This window comes from Papaver somniferum, chromosome 5 (assembly GCF_003573695.1).
Source record: "Papaver somniferum cultivar HN1 chromosome 5, ASM357369v1, whole genome shotgun sequence".
Classification (NCBI taxonomy): domain Eukaryota; kingdom Viridiplantae; phylum Streptophyta; class Magnoliopsida; order Ranunculales; family Papaveraceae; genus Papaver; species Papaver somniferum.
The window spans coordinates 86,200,602-86,220,371 of record NC_039362.1 but is presented as its reverse complement, the minus strand read 5'-3'; the positions used below and the strand labels follow the sequence as shown (position 1 = coordinate 86,220,371).

Genomic DNA, 19,770 nt, shown 5'->3' with positions numbered 1-19,770 from the left:
CAAGGAAGTCCAGTACCCTACATGGATCTTCAACATGGTCGTCGTTCCTAAGAAAAATGGAGGGGTTAGGATATGCATCGATTTTACTAACCTCAACAAGGCATGTCCAAAGGACAGCTATCCCCTGCCAAGCATAGATCAGCTGGTTGAAGCAGTAGAAGGATACGAAGAGCTGTCATTCATGGATGGATATTCTGGCTACAACCAAGTAGCCCTGGCAGAAGAAGATCAACTACACACAACATTCTACACCCCACATGGCCTTTATTGCTACACTAGAATGCTCTTTGGACTTCGAAACGCAGGGGAAACGTACCAAAGAATGGTCGATGCCATCTTCAGGCCATGGATTGGTAGTACCTTAGAAGTCTACGTTGATGACATGCTCGTCAAAAGTAAGCTGCGCAAAGATCACCACCAGGATCTGAGAGATATCTTCGAAGTAATGAGGAAACATCACATGAAAGTAAATCCAGAAAAATGCACTTTCGGTGTCACCTCAGGGAAATTCCTCGGATATCTGGTAACAAAAAGGGGCATTGAGGTAGACCCAGCGAATATTCAGGCCATAGTAGAAATGACATCCCCGAAGAATTTAAAAGAAGTGCAGAAGCTCAATGGGTCCATAGCAGCCTTGGGAAGATTTATTGCCCGATCCTCGGACAAATGCAAACATTTTTTCAATATTCTCAAAAAAGGGAGTAAGTTTGAATGGACCGCAGAATGCGAAGAAGCCTTCCAAAAAATCAAAGAACACCTGGCTTCAATTCCAATCCTGCAGAAGCCTGATCCTGATGAGGTTTTGGCATTGTACATAGCAGCGACAGAAGACGCAGTTAGCGCAGTATTGGTCAAAACCAATACGAAGATAGAACAGCCTATCTATTATGTCAATAAGACCCTCAATTCTACGAAAAGGAACTACACGAAGATCGAACAACTTATCCTGGCATTGGTGTGGGCTACTCAAAAGCTGAGAACCTATTTCCTAACTCACTTCATCTGCGTCCCATGCAAAGCACCACTGGAAGCAGTCCTCAAAAGCGCGGGAAAAGTAGGCAGAATAGCCAAGTGGAACACCCACCTGGACCAATTCAACATCATTCATGAAATTCAACATTCCCAAAAATCCCAAGTTTTGGCGGATTTCTTAGCAGACCTCCCCCTGGACAACGACGAAGAGATTAAGGGAATACCAGAAGCCGATGAAGAAAGCAAGGATCCAATTGATGTCCTCGAACCCGCGAGTCAAAGACAATGGGAAGTCTTCGTCGATGGTTCCAAAAATAAGGAAGGGGAAGGAATAGGCATTGTCATCACCACCCCAACTGGAGAAAGGATCGTACAGGCACTCAGGTTAGAATTCAAAGAGCATACTAACAACATCGTCGAATACGAGGCAGTCGTACATGCCCACCGCTTAATAATAGAGATGGGGGTAACCGATGTAAGACTGACAAGTGATTCACAGCTTGTCATACGGCAAATAAAGCTCGAGTACAAGGTGTACGACGACACCCTCTCAGCTTACATGGCCTTGGTCCAAACATTGGCATCACAAATTCCGAACATCAAGTTCCGGCACTTATGCAGAAGGGATCTCAGGCATGCGGATGCCCTAGCATATATATCATCCATGTTGAAGGACAAAAGCATCGAAACTATTTAAATAACAAGGGTATACGAGCCTTCAATTGCATCACAATTCTCCTTTGCTACCAATCAAGATACAGTGGAAGAAAATATCGAAGATCAGGTGGGAGAAGACATCCATAACGATTTTGACGAAGAAGATATCCTGTCAAGAGAAAATCAAGACGAAGATTTCAGCAACGAAGATGATTGGAGAATGGTGATCCACGCGTTTCTCGAAGATGGAACCTTACCCGCGGATCATAAACAAGCCAGGAAAATACTCTCCAAAGTAGGAAGATATGATCTTCGGGATGGGGTCCTGTACAAGAAATCCTTCCTCGGACCGTTACTACGTTGCTTGTCCAGAAAAGAGGGGCGTCGAATTCTAAACGACATCCATTATGGTGACGCAGGGAATCATAGCGGCATGAGATCACTAGCCGACAAAGCAAAAATGCAAGGATATTAATGGCCCACAATGATACAGGATGCCGCAAGAATGTCCCGACGATGTGAAGAATGTCAGCGTTTCGCCAAAAAGATACACGCTCCAGCAACAAAGTTAAATTCTGTAGATAGCCCGTGGCCATTTGCAAAATGGGGCATAGATATCGTAGGGCCTTTCATCGAAGGATCGGGGAAAAGACGATTTTTGATAGTAGCCGCGGACTACTTCAGTAAATGGGTGGAAGCTAAAGCCTTAGCCAGGATCATAGACGTGGATGTGTTTACTTTCATATTCCAAAACATCATTTGCAGGTTCGGCATACCAGCGGAAATCGTGTCCGATAATGGTAAGCAATTACAGGGGAAAAATATAGACATTCTCTTCGATACTTTCAAAATAAGGAAGAACAAATCCACCCCCATATACCCTCAAAGCAACGGACAAGCGGAAGCCACTAACAAGACCCTCGCCCTTATCCTAAAAAAGAAATTAGACGAACATAAGGGGTGATGGTGTGAACAGCTGCACAATGTGTTATGGGCATACAGGACAACATGAAGATCTGCCACTGGGGAATCCCCGTTTCTCCTCACTTATGGAGCTGAAGCAGTCATCCAAACAGAGATCCTCATGCCAACCACAAAGACCGAAGCATGGGAGAAAAATCTCACAACAGATATGATGTTAGAGAGATTGGACGACCTGGAAGGAAGGAGGGAAGCAGCATTGCCCCATCAGCAGGGTTGTTCCGAAGAGTTGAAGGGACGCTCCCACCAGAAGAGGGTCCCGAGGATCCAGGCAAGGAGGCAGGTACACGACGATGCGGATATCTCTTGACGAGGCCATGATTGGTCTTAATGCCAAGCTCAATCTTCTCCAGCATCTTGTTTGTCTCCTCCGCCAATTGACACCGAGCCTTATGCATAATAATTGTTGTTCGCTGGTGGGATTGAGATAACAACGAGGACAGACGATTCACTTCTTTAGAAGCAGCACCAATGGCCCCCTCGCGGGATGCCACCAGACTCTTAAAATAATTAGTCTGTCCTTCCTGCTGCACTAAGGAAGATTGAGCCTTTTCAAATTTTTCATTTGCAGCGCGGAGTTGTCCCTCGAGCTCTGAAAAAGACAACACAAGGGAGTTAGCACAGAAAAGACATAATCACACTCGATGAAATGAGGTTATACCTTCGACACAAGCCGAAGCCTCTTCATACTCATTAACAACCGCGTCTCGCGCTTCGTCAAGATAGTCATATTCCTCGGATAGTTTCTTATAATCTAGTTGAAGGTTGGTGAGAGCAAATTGACTTGCATCTAATTATACCTGCTTCATCGAATCCATGGGACGAAGATGGTTGACTTCGTTGTTTATCTCTGTTACCCCTTTGTTAAGTCTGTACATGCATACTTCGAGATTTCTCTCAGACTCAGCCTGGCGGGATATTTCAGCGCGAAACGCAGCAAGGGCTTTGCTGAGAGCCCCAACCTCGGCTCTGGCATCGTCCCTTTCTCTGGTAAGACACATCATACTCTCCCTAATTCCCGGAAACGGAAGGGAGCGAGCCTTTCGTAATTCCTCTTCCAGAAGATGTATTCTAGCCTCTAATAACGAAGTACGCTCACGGGACTCCCGCAGATTCTCACGTGTCCACAGCAGCGTACCATTGAACAAAATACGGTCATGGTTATACAGATTCTGCGTATCAACCATCTGAACATGCCTTGCGCGGCATCCCTCAGCCCGAGCGTCCCACTTTTTGGCTTCGCTCTTAATTTTTTCGACCAACTCTTTGATACGAGATTTTTGTCGTGCCCTTTCATTCCGAAGCCATATCAGCTCGGGGACTCCACCCACTGAAGATAGGGTGGGGAGACTCAGACAGAACAACAAAGTAGTAGAAAGGAATTACGAGGGATAAACGATGGAGAAGAACTAAACCTGTGAAAGCTGAAACTTTGCCGCGAGTTTGCTCTAACTCAGCGCGAACGGTGGCAAGCTCTGAACGAAGACCAGCCTCCGCTTCACCCAGCCTTTCTTTATCTTTAAGGCTATTCTTCAGTTCTTCTATCTCCACCTCAGCCGCAGATAATGCCTTTTCCCTGTGATGAAGCTTAGCCTCCAGCTTCAAAGATTTCGCTTTAAAGAATTGATACAGCACACGGTTACAATGCTCACTCCTCATCATCTACACATCAAACGGCAAACATTATTACACCGAAGGATTTTAGTGTCACGAAGAGATATGTACGAGGACTTACCTCCAAGACACGCTGCTGGGGAAAACCATATTGGTACCCAACGGCTCTGGCCATCATTTCAGCAACAGAAGATGGAGGGTCCGCTACGAGGATAGCCTCTGGAACACTCAAGATTTTCCCCCACATCTCGGCAATACGCGCCTCGGAAGATAGTTCCATCATCCGACGAGTATAAGCATCAGAATCTTTCTCGCCAGCAACCACCGGGGCAAGATGGGGAACAAACAGCAGACTCTTTTTCTTGAGCCAATCCATTATGGCATCCTCACCCTCAAACATCAGCGAGTGAGGGAAATCCTCGGAAGGTGAGTCAACCACAGACTTCCCCTTTGCTGTCATTTCCCCATCAGCACAAGTCTCGGCATCACCACGCGCAATGTGATCATCCGCGCCCTCATTCTGAACAGCAGCATTTTCCTTACCAAAATCCCCGAGCACATCCCAATCATCATTGGGGGAAAGCAAAGAAAAGTCTTCGGGAAAACCGAGGGCATCATCAAAGAGTTCCCTTGCGGAATATATCTTGTCAAAGGAGAACTCTTGAGAAATGGTGGGGAGAGTTTCCGCAGCCTCACCCCCTCCGATAAATTCCGGACCACCAGGGTTATCACCAGAAGGAGCAGACATTTCCGCGGTAACACTTCCCTCGGCCACCGCGATATTATTTCCCCCATCAACACCATCACAACCCGCACCAACCTATTCCTCGATATCAGGAGGGGAAGTATCAGTGCGTTCTTCCCCATCAGACATTTCCTCATCCTCGGCAAACTCTTCGTTCACTGGACTGGTAACTTCTTCATGAACCTCAGCCTCACCCGTCACAATGGTAGAAGACTGCTTGGGCCCAATTTTTTTCTTTTTCGACACCTGCAAACCAATACACGTTTCACAAAAAGAGTTATTTCCTCATACACAAAGTTTGATTTTCAAAAAGGAGGGGCGCGGCCAGAATCTGCAATAACCATACCTTGGTAGTAGCAGCACTCTTCGGTGGAAGTATAGCACCAGAACCCTCTTCCTCGTCTCCATCAACAACGTCGAGAGCATAAGGAAAGTTCATGCCCTAGAAATTTAAACGTCAGGGACAGAAATCTCCATAACGAGCAGGAGGAGATTCACGAGGCCTGCTACTCTCAGAAGGACGCCAATCGCGCGGACCGGGAATCCAACCATACGCCCAAGGACCAACAATTTCAATAACAGTGGCATGCCACTCATAATCATGGTCACGCTTGATCCTTTCACGAGCAGGAAAAAGTTTGCGCTGAGCCGACCCCTCGGTGCCTGGAACGTATTTCAGTTTGGCATCGCTCACCTCACTTAAGAGACGAATTTCGCCCCGAGGAGCAGCGAGGTTACGAAGACTAACACTCCACGGTTTACGGTTCCTACTATTGACATAATCCACAAAGGAGCTGTTAAAGTTTTCAGGAGTATACCACTCCCTCTCAGCGGGATTTGGAACGTAACATGTCATCGTCGTCTCCCCCTTACTCCGCAGATAACATTCCCTCAGTGCACGGAGATAGTTCCCCGATAATTGCGACACGGAAAAACTATGAGTATTGGTGAAAGAGCCTTCGCGACCAGCCAGCACATCATAATAAAAGGAATCACCAGACTTGTACAACGGCAGCATAAGACCCGCCTCTAAGGCTCCAACTGTAGTCAACAGATGAAACTCATCAAACTGATACTTCGAGATGAGCTCGTAAGTAATATCATCCCCAGGGGCATAGAAACGAACCTCGAAGGCTTGGAGCTCATGCTTTTCCTTGAAAACTTCAAGGTCAATGTGCTTAAACGTGACTTTCTTCTTGCTAAACGAAACGCTGCGTATCATCGGGACAACCTCCTCTTCTTCCGCGGGATCGGACGAACCAACAAAAGCTTCGGAAGCTTTTCTTTTGAAAGGAGGATTTTTAGATGATTCAGCTCTCGGCACAGCACCTTTGGAGTTCTTCCCTTTGAAAGAAAGTACTGGAGTCGGCGGCAGGGGGTTCTGCACGGGCACTATAGAACGAAGAGGGGGAATATCGAAGGTGTCACCGCGAGGAGGTGTCTGCGTACACCTGGAGTCATCACGAGGACGAGAAGGAGCACGGCTGGCAGCGTATCGAGACCCGGAAGGGCCCTTCGATGGATCCCCCTTCCTAGGAGGTGAAGCCTTCGTCCCAGAAGAAGACGAAACTCTATTACCGCGGGGATCCATCTGCGAAAATTTAGAGAGATCTCCCCCATGTGGAGATGTATCAGACTCTCTACACGGAGGGGATCTCGGCAGACTGGAAGGCGGAGTTTGATAAGGAAGCCGCGGACGGTCAGACATGGATGCGAGGAGGTACAAAAAACAAGTTAGAACCAAACACGAGGGCATCACCAAAGATCAAAAAACCACAAAATTAACAGTTCATCTCAGCATAGCCCAGAAACCCTAAAAAAAAATACAATTGAAACACTGGCCTCCTCGACTTGAGAAGAAGAACAAGGGCAAACTAGCATACATGCATCGAAAGATGTTCTTCATCACAAACAAGGTACAACAACAGCAGGAAATTTACAATCAACACAATTAACACAAAATTTAAAACAACAAACGAAGAAAAGAAATCTTACCACCACAAACAAAATCCCAAAAGAAGACAAATGAGAGAACAAACCAGAAACAAAGAAGAAACGAGCGTGATTAATGCTAGGGCAAAGAGAATTTAATGGTTGAAGAACAAAGGATGAAGTCTGACAGGGAGAATGAAATTAATTTTCAAGGAGAATGAAATTAATTTTTTCTCCTCTCCTTTACATACTCGAAAGAAAGAGAAGGAAGTTAATGGAGGAATGGGAAACGTGCCCATTAAATGAGCAGTTAATGCACGAGTGAGAAACGTACCCAAGTATCTAGGAGAAGTTATTAGGAGAGAGGAGGAATATGTAACGTCTGTTTTCTTCAATGCTCCCACTAAACACTCAAGCCCGAAGAAAAGGTGCAAATTGTGTGCACATATTTCATCATCAAACACGTGTATTTGAGAAGACACGTGGAGAGCATGCGGACCAAGTCATCAAAACATGATGACACACGCCCACAACCAAGAATCCCATCCCGTCGACGTCGGATCTTCGCCCGAACAAATCCAAGGACAGAATTAAATTTTGGATTAATACGCCCCTGAAAATTTTGGGGTGCAAATTAAATGTCATGGCACCCAATTAGTTTCTTTGGCCCCCAATAAGACGAGGATTTATACCTGTCTGCGACTTCCTCACTTAAGTATCCAACAACTTCTCTGTATCCATTTCTGTGTACTTAGATATTAGAACGCTAATCCAACTCAGTGAGGAGTAATGTCTTTCATTCCAAGTGTGTGCAACATCATCCATACAAGATAACATTCGATACAGAGAATGGATGGTGCTGGCTGCTGGTGGAGTATTTGTATCAAAATTGCTGAATTGCTTTGGCACCACTTCACCAAGAGTGGGGATGAGATGACCGGTAAAGGATTTCGTGACCAGGATCCAGAATGAAATTTATTACTTCCTGGACCAATTTTGTTCCTTGAGAGGCTCAAGAAGAAGGCTTATGAAGAACTTTCCATGGAGGATGCAATTAATGAGTTCGCAGATATGTGAAGAAATTTGAAGGAAAGAAATTGGTTTCTGCAGCGAAGGGGGGTCTCAAAATGGAAGAAAGCGAGGATGAGAAATCTAGAGTTCCCATATTATTATATATATAATTTGAGACCGAAATACTAGCTCCAGAATGAAAGTTAGGCCAAAAGCTTGAATTCTAGAGCTCCTGACCCCGACCAATAGAAATCAAACGTTTCCGATAATTACTCATTCTCTTCTCCCGTTGTCACCAGTGGATTCTAAAAGATAGACTACAAACCCTAAATCTCATCTGAAAAAAAATCCTATCACAGCGGAAGTAGTTGTACCTTGGTGAAGAGACGCGGTGTATAGATGTCGAGCATGGAAAAGCTTCTTTCTTTTTGGGGCAGTACCCTTTTTGTTTTTTGGTGAATTGTTTTTTCTGCATCGTTTCGTGATTTATTCACTCTTCAATTTTGGCTTTTCAGTAACGCATGTGTAAGATGTGTGGGCAAGCTTGATCAAGTTTACCCTGAATATGCAGTGAGCAAGTTGAAAAGGGATTGAGGTAATTTTTATGTTTATCCTTTGATAATTAATTCTAAAGTAATCATTTTCCATCAATCGTCGTTTTTTATATATCTTGGAATGAACACTTTTAAAGAACGATGCTTCTACCTAGATTATTGAAAAAGGGATTCAGGTAATTCTACTTAGATTATATAAAAAGCACGCTCATACTTCTCATTTTCCCGTCTCATAGTGGCTTTTTCAAAACCCATAAGAAATTTATGTTTTATATTTTTCGTAGGAAAACAGAGAAATTTAGGCCAAATTCATAGAAAATGATAACTATGGAAATTCTACTAAAGAAATTGTTGGAGTCTCTGAAAACTCCTTACAAAGATTAACCTACCCAAAACTGGGGCTAGAGGCCTTGCTCCATCTGTCATGGTGATTGGATCAGGCATGTCAGGTGAGTAAACTCAAATTTGCTAAAACTTGCTTTGTCCAGATGTTGTTTAGGGGTTTCTTATTTCATGCATGTAATATTACATATCAAGCACCAAAATTACAAAATATAAGAGTTCGAGTCTACGGTATAATTTTAATAATATCATCCAGAAATGGTAATTTAACGCAACAAAATGCAGGGTTACAAAAGAGTTCCATTACACTTTGTTGGATGCGAGGTTGTTCAATGCTTGAGCGGATGGTTAGTACTCAATAATCTGTGCATGACAGCTGTGTCAACTTATTTTGCTTTATTTTTGATGGAAACATTTTTTGTATTTGCTAGCTTAAACTAATTAATAAATATATTGATTAGATATTCAAGGAGTAGTACAGTTAGGAAATAAACTGGGTACTTCTGAAAGCTCAAAACTTTATCATGATGAACTGCTGCTAACTCCAGCTATTAGGCATAGATAAGTTCTTAAAATAGAAATATCATCTTAGAAAGAGATACTAATAAACATCACCCCTCACCGCTGCTAAAAATTCCTAGAGATCTCAGGGTAATACTCAATCATTGATCATAAAATTTTGTGTGTTTGAATTTCTATGAATTGTGTTTGATTGTGATGGTTTGGGTTGCTTTTGTGCCGTAGGTTGTGTTTTGCTTTCAGAGTGTAGGCAGACTACTTTTAATGCAATCAGACTCCAAATTAAGGTTAGTTTTGCTGATCACGTTTGTTCAAGCTCTTTGTGTTAGTTATTATCTTATCTCTTCTTTCATGTCATATATGCACTTTATTTCCATGTAGCAATAAGACCAAAATTTATGGGATATATTTTGAACACTCCTTATGAATTAGTATAGATGCACTTGATCTCCAACCATTTTCTGTGAACCATTTTTGTAAGCTTTAGCTAACCCTCGGTACCATTTTTGTAGTGTTAAATCATTCCTGGTGCTGCTAAACTGTTTTCCTTAATTTGTTGGTGACTTGAAGCCCTGTTTTTGTAGTTTAGGTAGTCTCTTCATTTAGTTGTTCAGTTATTTCTGGATTCGAGAATTTCGACAAAAATCGATTTAAAAAAGATTGATTTGATGAAAAACATTTTGTATGAAAAAAGGATTTAGCATGAAAATTCTTCAGTTTCAAGCACCTAATCTTGAATGTTGCCTCTTAAAGGTTGTAAGATGTAAATCTTTGGTAATTACTATACTTGGGCAATCACGCATAAGAATATGTGGCACACTAGCAATCGTGTTATAACAAATGATTAGCAGCCTGCCATCCTACACTCTCATACATCTTTTGTTGTTTTTATAAGTGACAAGGTTATTCATCTCCAGCAGATATGTAATATATTGATGCGAGCTGGGAAACTCCACTGGTGCTTCCTCTTTTTGATTGGGTAAGGAAACAATAATTAGTTACGTTAGATGTGTGATTTGATCATGTAAATAAAATTAATGAAATCCAAAAGGTGTATGATCATTTTGGGATCCAGTTGTCAAGCGAGGAGGTTAAGTTAGCTGAGGCTTCAAAGCTTCGGAAGACATTGGGTTCCACGAGATCGGAGCTGAAAGCTTCTAAATCAACAACCTTGACTGAGTGCAATAAAAATTTGTTTCTTCAAAGTCAGCTGGAAACATCTACGAAGGAAAAATCATCTTTATATTGCAGATTTACTGAATTATAAAAGTTATGCAAGAAGCATTCACGTTTGAAGGTGCGGTTTTGCTTTTTTGGCTTACTTAGTATTTAAATCTTCTAGAAAGTCATTTCAACTAATTTTTCATTTTGTGACGCTTATCATATACTATAACAATATAGTACTGCGATAGAATTTTTTTCATAGTATGTAGTAAACTGGTAATGTTCTTGCTTGAGCAGTAGGGATTGTGTCTGAGTTGTCAGATGATTGGTTATCCACCAGAAATAATTGGGGCATCTTGAATGACGGTGGTGAAGGAATGAAAAAGGTTTGCATCATACTTCGCCCTCATCTTGCTAATCTCTTCTTCGATGTTCTAAGCATTCAATAATTATTATTTCAAGCCTATTTTTTGAGTGCTTTAGATGTCACTTATAAAGGAAGAATCATATATCGAAGATATATATTCGGAAAAAAATCTGTTTCAAATCTTACAAGGAAGAAGATGTTGAAGATGCAGCATCAGAGCTTGGTATACTCTCATGCTTGAGTCAACAATATTCTTATGAATTTAATTTCCCTAATAAACAAGTGGGAGGATGGACTCAACAGTACAAGGCTCTCATTTTTGTCTCTGGGAGAGAAGCTGGACTTGACATTCCAGTGTGTAAACATAAGGTTTATGAAATGATTGAACTGATCTATAGTTTAAAACTGTTAACAGGTAGCTCGATATGTTTTTAGTGCTTTCTCATTTCTTGATAATTTACAAACAATTACGGAGGTTGCTCTTGGTAACGTTCCCACATACTTTCTGACATGGATTCAAATGACACTTTATGTTGTATAAATAGACAAGAACAATTATTTTTCCGAATATAATCGATAATTAACGATATTCAAAATTCTTTAGCTGTTGACGAGGAAGCAATCTCTATTATGACGAATTATTAACCTGTGGCACACACTACTACTAACAACTTAGCTATGTAAAAGAATTTCTTTTAAATTGTGATTTCGGACACCAAGAACTGCTTGCGTCAAAAAAGAGAAACATTATATTAACCCCATGCAGCGCACGGGAGAGACACTAGTACACTTTATATTATAGCGAGAGTTAACCGACTCTTGAGTCTTGATTGGTTGGGCTAAAAAATTAGCGTGGGGAAACCGAAAACAGGTAACTAAAGATGGAAATAAAAAAAAAATGTTAATTTCCTGGACCAATTCTTTTTTGTACGGAATTGTTGCTAATATCTTTTTTAAAATTATACAAACTGAAGAGCCGAATGAAGATGACTTGGAGAGTTATGAAGGTTCTAAGGACTTCATGAACACACTTGGTGTTATGATTCTTATGAACAACCATCAAGTGACGAGAGAGAAAACTAACGTTCGGTTGGTATCTATATATTGACCATGGCGAAACTTCTAAATTGACCCTAACGAAAAGTGCTAACTTGATCTGCTGATCTGAAATCCAACACATGGAATTCTTTAAAGAAATTTAAAGCATGATGTTGCACATCTATTAGTTGTTTTCCCTGTATTTAATATCAATAATAAGACTATGTTTCTTTTTAAAACCAAATATTGTCAGTAGAGTCTATTTGCATAACATAATAAAAATAAAATTCTAATTTTGAAAGGCCTATCATCAAATTTTGCCGCAAAAATGCAGCGTTATGAAAAGAGCCATATAACCATGGGTGCATCACTGCCTTTGATGTAGTTGATGCTCAGTTTGGTTGATTTTACATAAAATATTTCTACAAATGGTGGTTTAATGATCTGGCATGGACATAACAATGTAGCTGCAATGTGCACAATAAATAGAAGACACTACCAAATGCTAATATAGCGACATAAGCAAGACGGGCTCTTGACCATTTAGGTAGCTGTATTGCAAGAGAAAGTCCATATATGATATATCTAGGGGTGTGTAACGGACGGACGGTTGCGGATTAGGGGTCACCCGCAACCAAACCGTCAAAGCTGTGAATTTGAAAAATCAAACCGTGACCGGCCCAATCACCCGCGGATTTTACATCCGCGGATCCGCGGATTGTGCGGTCCGGTTGCTGATTAACCGCGGATTAGGGATTAAAAAAAAAAAAAGATCTGGACCTGTCTTTGGCATCGTGTTTTTAGTTGGTAGTCGTTACTACAGTTGCGTAAAGCCTAGTGGAAGCTCATTTAAGGTTTTACTTTACTATTGAATTGAATTGGAAGCCTAGTGGAAGCCCATTTAAGCCTAGTGGAAGCCAATGCTATTGAATTGGGGTCTGGGCCTGTCTTATGTTATAAGGTTTTACTTTACTAACCTACGGTGCGGGTAATCCGCGGTTTTCAAAGGACAACCGCAACGCAACGCGTGCGGATTTGAGAATTCCACCCGTGTCCGGCCCATACGTCTTGCGGTTTGGATGAAATCCGCAATTTTGCGGACGGATAGGGGTGCGGTTCCGGTTTTTTTGCACAACCCTACATATATCCTTTTCATTCAAAATAGGAGACACTCCCTCGGTTTGTGTGTTGTAGGCCCAAAAACGTTTTTCGTTCCTCTCCCCCAAGCCGCGCTGATTCTTTACATTTTCATTTAAGTATATTTGATGAAAAACGCACGTGTCATCAAGAAAATATTTGATGGGGGCATTTTTTGAAGAGGGTATTGGGAACAAATCATATGTTGACACATGCATTTGATTTTAATAAATTTTGTTTCCAAAAATACCAACACCAATCAAGAAAACAAATTTTCTTTCCAAAATTACACTTCTTTTATATTTTTGAAAACATAATTCATTAATATCAAATGCACGTGTCAACACATGATTTGTCCCCCATGCCCCCTTCAAAAAACGCCCCCATCAAATATTTTCTCATAGTTCTTTGTGAATACATGATTTGGGTTACAGACTAAGGTGGATATTGTTCCTTTCTTCCTGAAGTTCCATGTTCATTCATTTTGGTAGAGATAAATAACCTAATTGCAAGAGTGATAATGTTTTGGTGGTTGGAGATAAGCGGACGGTTTCTCTTTTTGTCAATTTGGGTGCACTACAGACTACAAGAGCTAAATTCAATCCAAACAATAAGATACACCCAAATTAGTAAATAATCTTTTCCTAAGCAAGAACTAAACAGAGATAGATATTAGGTATGGGTAATAATAACTGCAGTAACATTGAGTTCTGAAAGTGTGATCCCTATATTAGGTATCGGGAGTGTTGCATACGCATTAGTTGAATCATAAAAACTAGCAAAATATCAGATTTTGGAAGCCATCAAGGTTGGTTACGGACATTATGATATAGCTACTTCTTACCATTTTGAAATGTTTATGGTAAAGGTATAGTTGAAGCACTTCAACTTGGTTAATCAAATCTCGAGACGAACTATTTATCATTTCTAAGCTTTGACCGTGTGATGCTCACCCAAACTGTGTCATCCCCGCTCTTTAGAACTCTCTAAAGTACCATATCCCATTTGCATATTATCGTAAGGGTAAATAAGACTGATAAGGGAGTATATACATGACAGTACTGGCAGGGGTTTAGAATGGTTTTTCCCATCTAAACAAGCACCATATGTCAACACCAAACAAAAAATTGTAAGTGTGTAATCTATGCACAACACAAAGAGAAAGCTCAGTAATCACTTATTACATGACAATATCCGTGCCGTTACGGCACGGTTCATACCCTAGTATCACCACAAAAATTAATAACTAGCAAATTTTAGTACTAATCACACCTATTACTAATATTTTTATGTTAAGCCAAAAAAAATTAAACACACCAGAAAACTTGGTAAGATTTTTCAAACTTCCCATCCTCCACATGCATCATCCCTCTATTGTCTTCTCCATCTTACTTTGTATCAGGGCTTAGTGATGAAGAAATAATGATGCACACCAACAACCCAAATAATAATAAAAAAAATATTTTAACGAAAAATTGAGCGCACTAGAAAATAAATCTCTATCGACTTGTAAAAATATTTTAAAATAAAAAATGCTGGGTTGTTTGACACATAAAATGTAGGATTGTTATCAACAGTTATCAGAGTGCATATGGGTTTTACACTATCATTACCAAATAAAAATAACTTTTAATCACGTAGAATTTGACAAATCCAGATAATCCCATGTCGGAGCTCTAAAATAGCCAAAATAGTGGACCTTAGGCTAAGTCCTACGGATGCTAATCTAGACTTATTAAGATATTTTTCATGTTCCACTTTACTACTCATTTCATATTGAACATGGCATATGAGTTAGTGTTGTTTTGGGATGATAGCTAAAATTCAATGAATCAGTGAAAGTTGAAACCAAAAACATTTTAAGGAAACTTCACCACATCATTTTCTCTTTTGAAAAAGTTAAAGAAGATTTACGAAGGAGAGGACATACCACACAGTCAAGCGTGTCTGCGTGTGTGGTGAGCTGATAATAAATTCAAGTCGTTACTCTTGGTTTTCTCAATTGAGAAACGAAAGATGAGTCCATCCAGAAAAAATTCCACTGTCAAACTTTTATGCTCCTACAATGGAAAATTAAACCAAGACAACATACATATCAGCTTTCGTACGTCGGGATGAAACGAAGTTCGTTAAGGTTGATCGCACCTTGGATTTTCATGTTAGCAGTCCACGTCAGCAAGCGCAACCTTCTAAATTCTATGAGAGTGCTAATCTAGCAGCTAGATTAGCAGTCCATGTTAGCTGGGACCACTGCCCAGCTCTGTTTGGTTCAGCGCTTTAAATATGAGCCGTCAAATCAAAAATTTGTGATTTTTGTGATCCGTGTGATTTTTGTGAGGCTGAACCATTCAGCATAAAGGTGATGCTTGTGGCGCTGAACCGTTCAACGCTTCAATCTCGCTGTTACTTCACCTGCGAGCACATGCTAGGAGAGAGAACTAGTGTTAACTTTTAGGCCACACTTGTTTTTTTGAATTGCAACACTTAACTGCTAGTCTATCAGCTCAATCTAGCCCATAGGACTTAGTCTTAGAAATTTACTTTGCTACTCATTTCGTTCCATTTTAAATAAGGTTTTGGATATTTTTCATGTTCCACAATAGATGTTTCATATTTTTCAACAAATCCACCAACAACATTCTTACATTTTGTCTTGGAAGTATAAATTTGTTTTTAAAAACACTAATAATAATGAATGATTGATGACTTTTCCCAAGGGCATAGATGGAAAATATTCATATATGTCTCCATTTCGTAATTTGGGTTAAAACTCCAAACTCTCGTTTAAAACAGAACGAGGGGCGTATTTTAATAAATCGAGCATGCAAGATAGCTATCCATCAACTCATTTCTATGTTTCATTTTGTGTATCATAACTTGCACCGTCCAAAAGCTTATGAAGAATGATACGAAGATCTTTAAAATGATTTTCAATTGCCATGTCACGCTAAATCAACTTTACATAAGGTATATAAATTTTCATAAGGAAAGTTGATATTGTTTATGTGATATATACCACACGTATCACATTTATTGTTATATAAATTTTCAACTATTCAGTCAATACATCTTTCAAACAAAAAATTAGATTACTTACGCCGTTAAAAACGCTTTGTTATATTCTTTATAGCTTAAACATTCAATTTTTATTGAAGTTCAAAATTTCTAGATTTTTATAACTTATCCTTTTGTAAATCTAGTTTTCCTAAAATTATATGTTACAAACTAAAATGTGCATGTGTTTAATAGGATTTGTAGTGCATTTTGAAGTTATTGTCATTGTGAACAACGAAGAGCCTACCGAGGTTGTATCCCACTTTCGGAGTTGTCATATTCGAAGCCAGGCCGATCTGAGCGAAACAACTGAATTTTAACGAGTGAAAACCGAGTTAATACAAGATTAAGAAACACTAATTTGAAACGCGTTTCCATATTTTGTGCTCTTTTAACTTCTATATTCAGGACCCCTTCGATCTTCAACTTCTATATAAATCATAGGGACCGGTTAGTCTAGAATACATATTCTTCTTTGTTGAGATAGCTAGGTACTCATCAGAAACAAAACTAGGGTGCGCCTGAGTTGATCAGGAAGAAAATTAAAAGTCTGTGAGTGATTCTGTTTTTGTAGCTGAGAGTCATGGGTGAGTACAACTTTCTATATAATATATTATTTTTATCGTTTCTACATTTATATCTATATATACAACTTTCTCTGTAATATATTATTTTTATCGTTTTAGATTATTTATTTTTTAGCTTTTCAGTTTATTCCATAGTATCATATCATTTTCATTTTTCGAAATTCAATTTTATTCTTCGATCCACTTCCGCTCACCTCTGAAAGATCTAAAACACATCAATAATGGCTAGATTTTCTTTTGAATCAAACAAATAAATCAAACCAATCACTTATTTCTAATCAATCAAATTCAAGTTCAAAATTTTACATCTCAAATCAATTTAAATTTACTGCATCTCGCCAATTTTGTTTTTGTTAAGCTTGACGTCGATGGATCTAACTATCTGATATGGAAGAATCAGTTTGAATCGATCTTAATTCCAACTGATCTCTTTGATTATGTTGATGGATATATTCAGAAACCTGCTCAATATATCAAAACTGATGGTGAAAACGCTTTAATTCCGGACCCCGATGCTTGGCGCAAATACAATGGATTTGTCATGTCCTTTCTCAATGCAACACTTTCCGATCTTTTTCTTCATAGCATTATTAGTTGTAAAACTGCTCGGAAGACCTGATTATATCTTGAGAAATTGATTTTTCAACAATTTTCTGCGTGAATCTCTTCTTCGTATTCAGATTCACTCGGTTAAAAGAGGTAATTATTTTATTTCTGATTATCTTGATGAAACCAATTCAGTTTCTGATTTAGTGGCTGCTACTGATCATCCTGTGGACAAGTCTGATCTTGTTATGCATGCACTTCAATTATTAGGACGAGAGTATTGGTCAAATTTTTCATAAGGAGACTACATATACTTTTAGTAATTTGTATTCTAAACTTCTTCATCATGAGAAACATCTGAAAGCATGGGAACTTGAGTCCAAATATGTTTTCAATTCCCAGAATTTTGCGTTTCACACAAATAAATCTAGCAAGTATAAGTAGAAATCTAGTGGATCTCATTTGAAAGCACATTTTATATCCAATCTAGCTCAGATATCTGTCAAATATGTAAGATTCCTGGTCATACTGCTTATCGTTGTCGATAGCGTTATACTCATACTTATAAATTTGATTGATACTACCAATCCTGGTGTACTACAGACTCTCCTTCTACTTCTGCATCTTCTTCAGACACAGCTGTTTCACAGTATCAGACTTAACTCAACTTTTGTGTGTAATGATCTAAATGTAGATTCATGTTGGATTACTTACTTTGATACAGCAAGTCACAAGACAAACAATATATCATGTCTCTCTAATGTCATGCCTATACAGGTAATGCTCAGGTCATGGTAGGTGGTGGTAAATTTCTTTATATGGTGATGCTATTTTAGATACAAATTCTGCTTAGTTTCATCTACATGATGTTCTCTATATGTTCATGTTGATGGTGGTTTTTAGTTCAGGGCTAAAATTTGTAAAACCCTGCATTTAATGTGCCATCACTCTGCAAGGAAACGGTGCTATGTAAAAGTGATGAGTGTTCAACCTCTTCACTGACGCATTTATTGAGCAACTCAATATGTATATGAAAATTATCCAGAATGGTGCATGTAGCAACAATCCATGATATTCTGTAAATTTTGGCACCTTGCCTGTATTATTCAGTTAATATAAGTTTCTTTGAATGCCTTTTGTGCTATGTTCCCCGGCTGAACCCTTAATGTTGATATGGCATGACAATTTTTGTTCACTCGCAGCAGAGTAGCACGAATTTCCAAGTATCAAGGATAAGGTCTTTGCATAAAGTATTCAATCAGAAAGCATACTGCTCTCTGCAATGAACTTAAAGAACTTTGTGTCAACACATAGAATTCAATCAATTTTGTGATAATTCACAAGATTCAGATATTACCCTGACTAATTTGCAAAAATTAGGGTTTTGCGCCTTGCGCAGTATATCAGACCTTGCCCGTCGAAATTAAGCCTAGGAAAACTAGGTAATTAATCCGCCATGGATTAGTAGGTGCAAAATCTTGCCCAGAATCAGAAAACAAGAAATAAAGGAGCCGCAGAATGGGAGCAGCAGCAAAGGGAGGCGTGGCCATGTCTTAGGCCAGCCGGCGCCATTTTCCATTGGCCATGCCCCATGTTGCCTAAACCGACCCTATTTCCCTCGACCAATCAGGTCGCCTTAAACCCGCCACACGCACATAAGTTGTGGCTGCGCCCATACTTGCCGGCCATATTTCTCATTGACCAATCAGGTCGCTTTAAAATTGCCACACCCATACCAGAAGTGTGGCCACACCCGCGTTTGGCCGGCCCTCTCTTTTTCGACCAATCAGGTTGCTCTAAACCTGCCGCAGTATTAAAAAAGAGAGTTAAAGTTGCGCCAATACCGAATTGGCTTTCCAAAGTTGCGCCAATGCACTAACTGGCATGCCAAACGTGCATGCCCAATGTGCCGGACGTGCCACTTTTCCACAGAAGCATGCCGAACGTGGAAACATACCATAAATAATGTACTTATGTGCCAACCCATTTTCTGTTCGTGTCCAACGCCATAACAGACTTCAATGTGGTTATCCTAACCAGAAACACGACCTTGCATGATCGAAACCCTAATTTCCAATCGTGACACAAATTATGCCACTTCGGGCCCCACAACATGCCATGAGTCGTGCGGGACCCAGGAAGCCCTAATAAAGACGCCATATCATAGCCACCCATGGCAATCCTTGCTCTTGTGGCCGTTTCCATATGATGGCCTGGCTATGGTTCCTATGGCGTGGCTATGGAACCATTTGCACAAAACGTCGATGCGCCACGGCCACATGCCGCATGCCGTATGCACTAATTAGGGTTTTGGCACGCCAAACCCTAATTTAGGTGAAGTTGCTACGCCAACCAAGCCAAGCAACGTTTCCCAGAGCATTGGGATTGATGTGGAAACATGGCCAATGTTGCCACGCCACATTTGGGTCTAACACCAATGTGCCAAAATCTAACGGCCATGGTACGTCAGACGCTACTTGCACCATCGTGTCACTGGCATGTTGATAGGTGCCAAATATTGCATTATTTCTTATCATTTTATTGGCACTT

At 40.1% G+C, this 19,770-nt stretch overlaps 1 long non-coding RNA gene across 1 annotated transcript; it reads left to right on the top strand.

Annotated features, from left to right (window-relative positions):
* The first annotated feature begins 8,238 nt into the window (after nucleotides 1-8,238).
* Nucleotides 8,239-11,414, top strand: LOC113277609. The gene is made up of 7 exons (XR_003325017.1): nucleotides 8,239-8,507; nucleotides 8,751-8,915; nucleotides 9,094-9,155; nucleotides 9,553-9,614; nucleotides 10,248-10,306; nucleotides 10,403-10,624; nucleotides 10,789-11,414. It is a non-coding gene; the product is annotated as an uncharacterized LOC113277609 (long non-coding RNA).
* The last annotated feature ends 8,356 nt before the right edge of the window (nucleotides 11,415-19,770 follow it).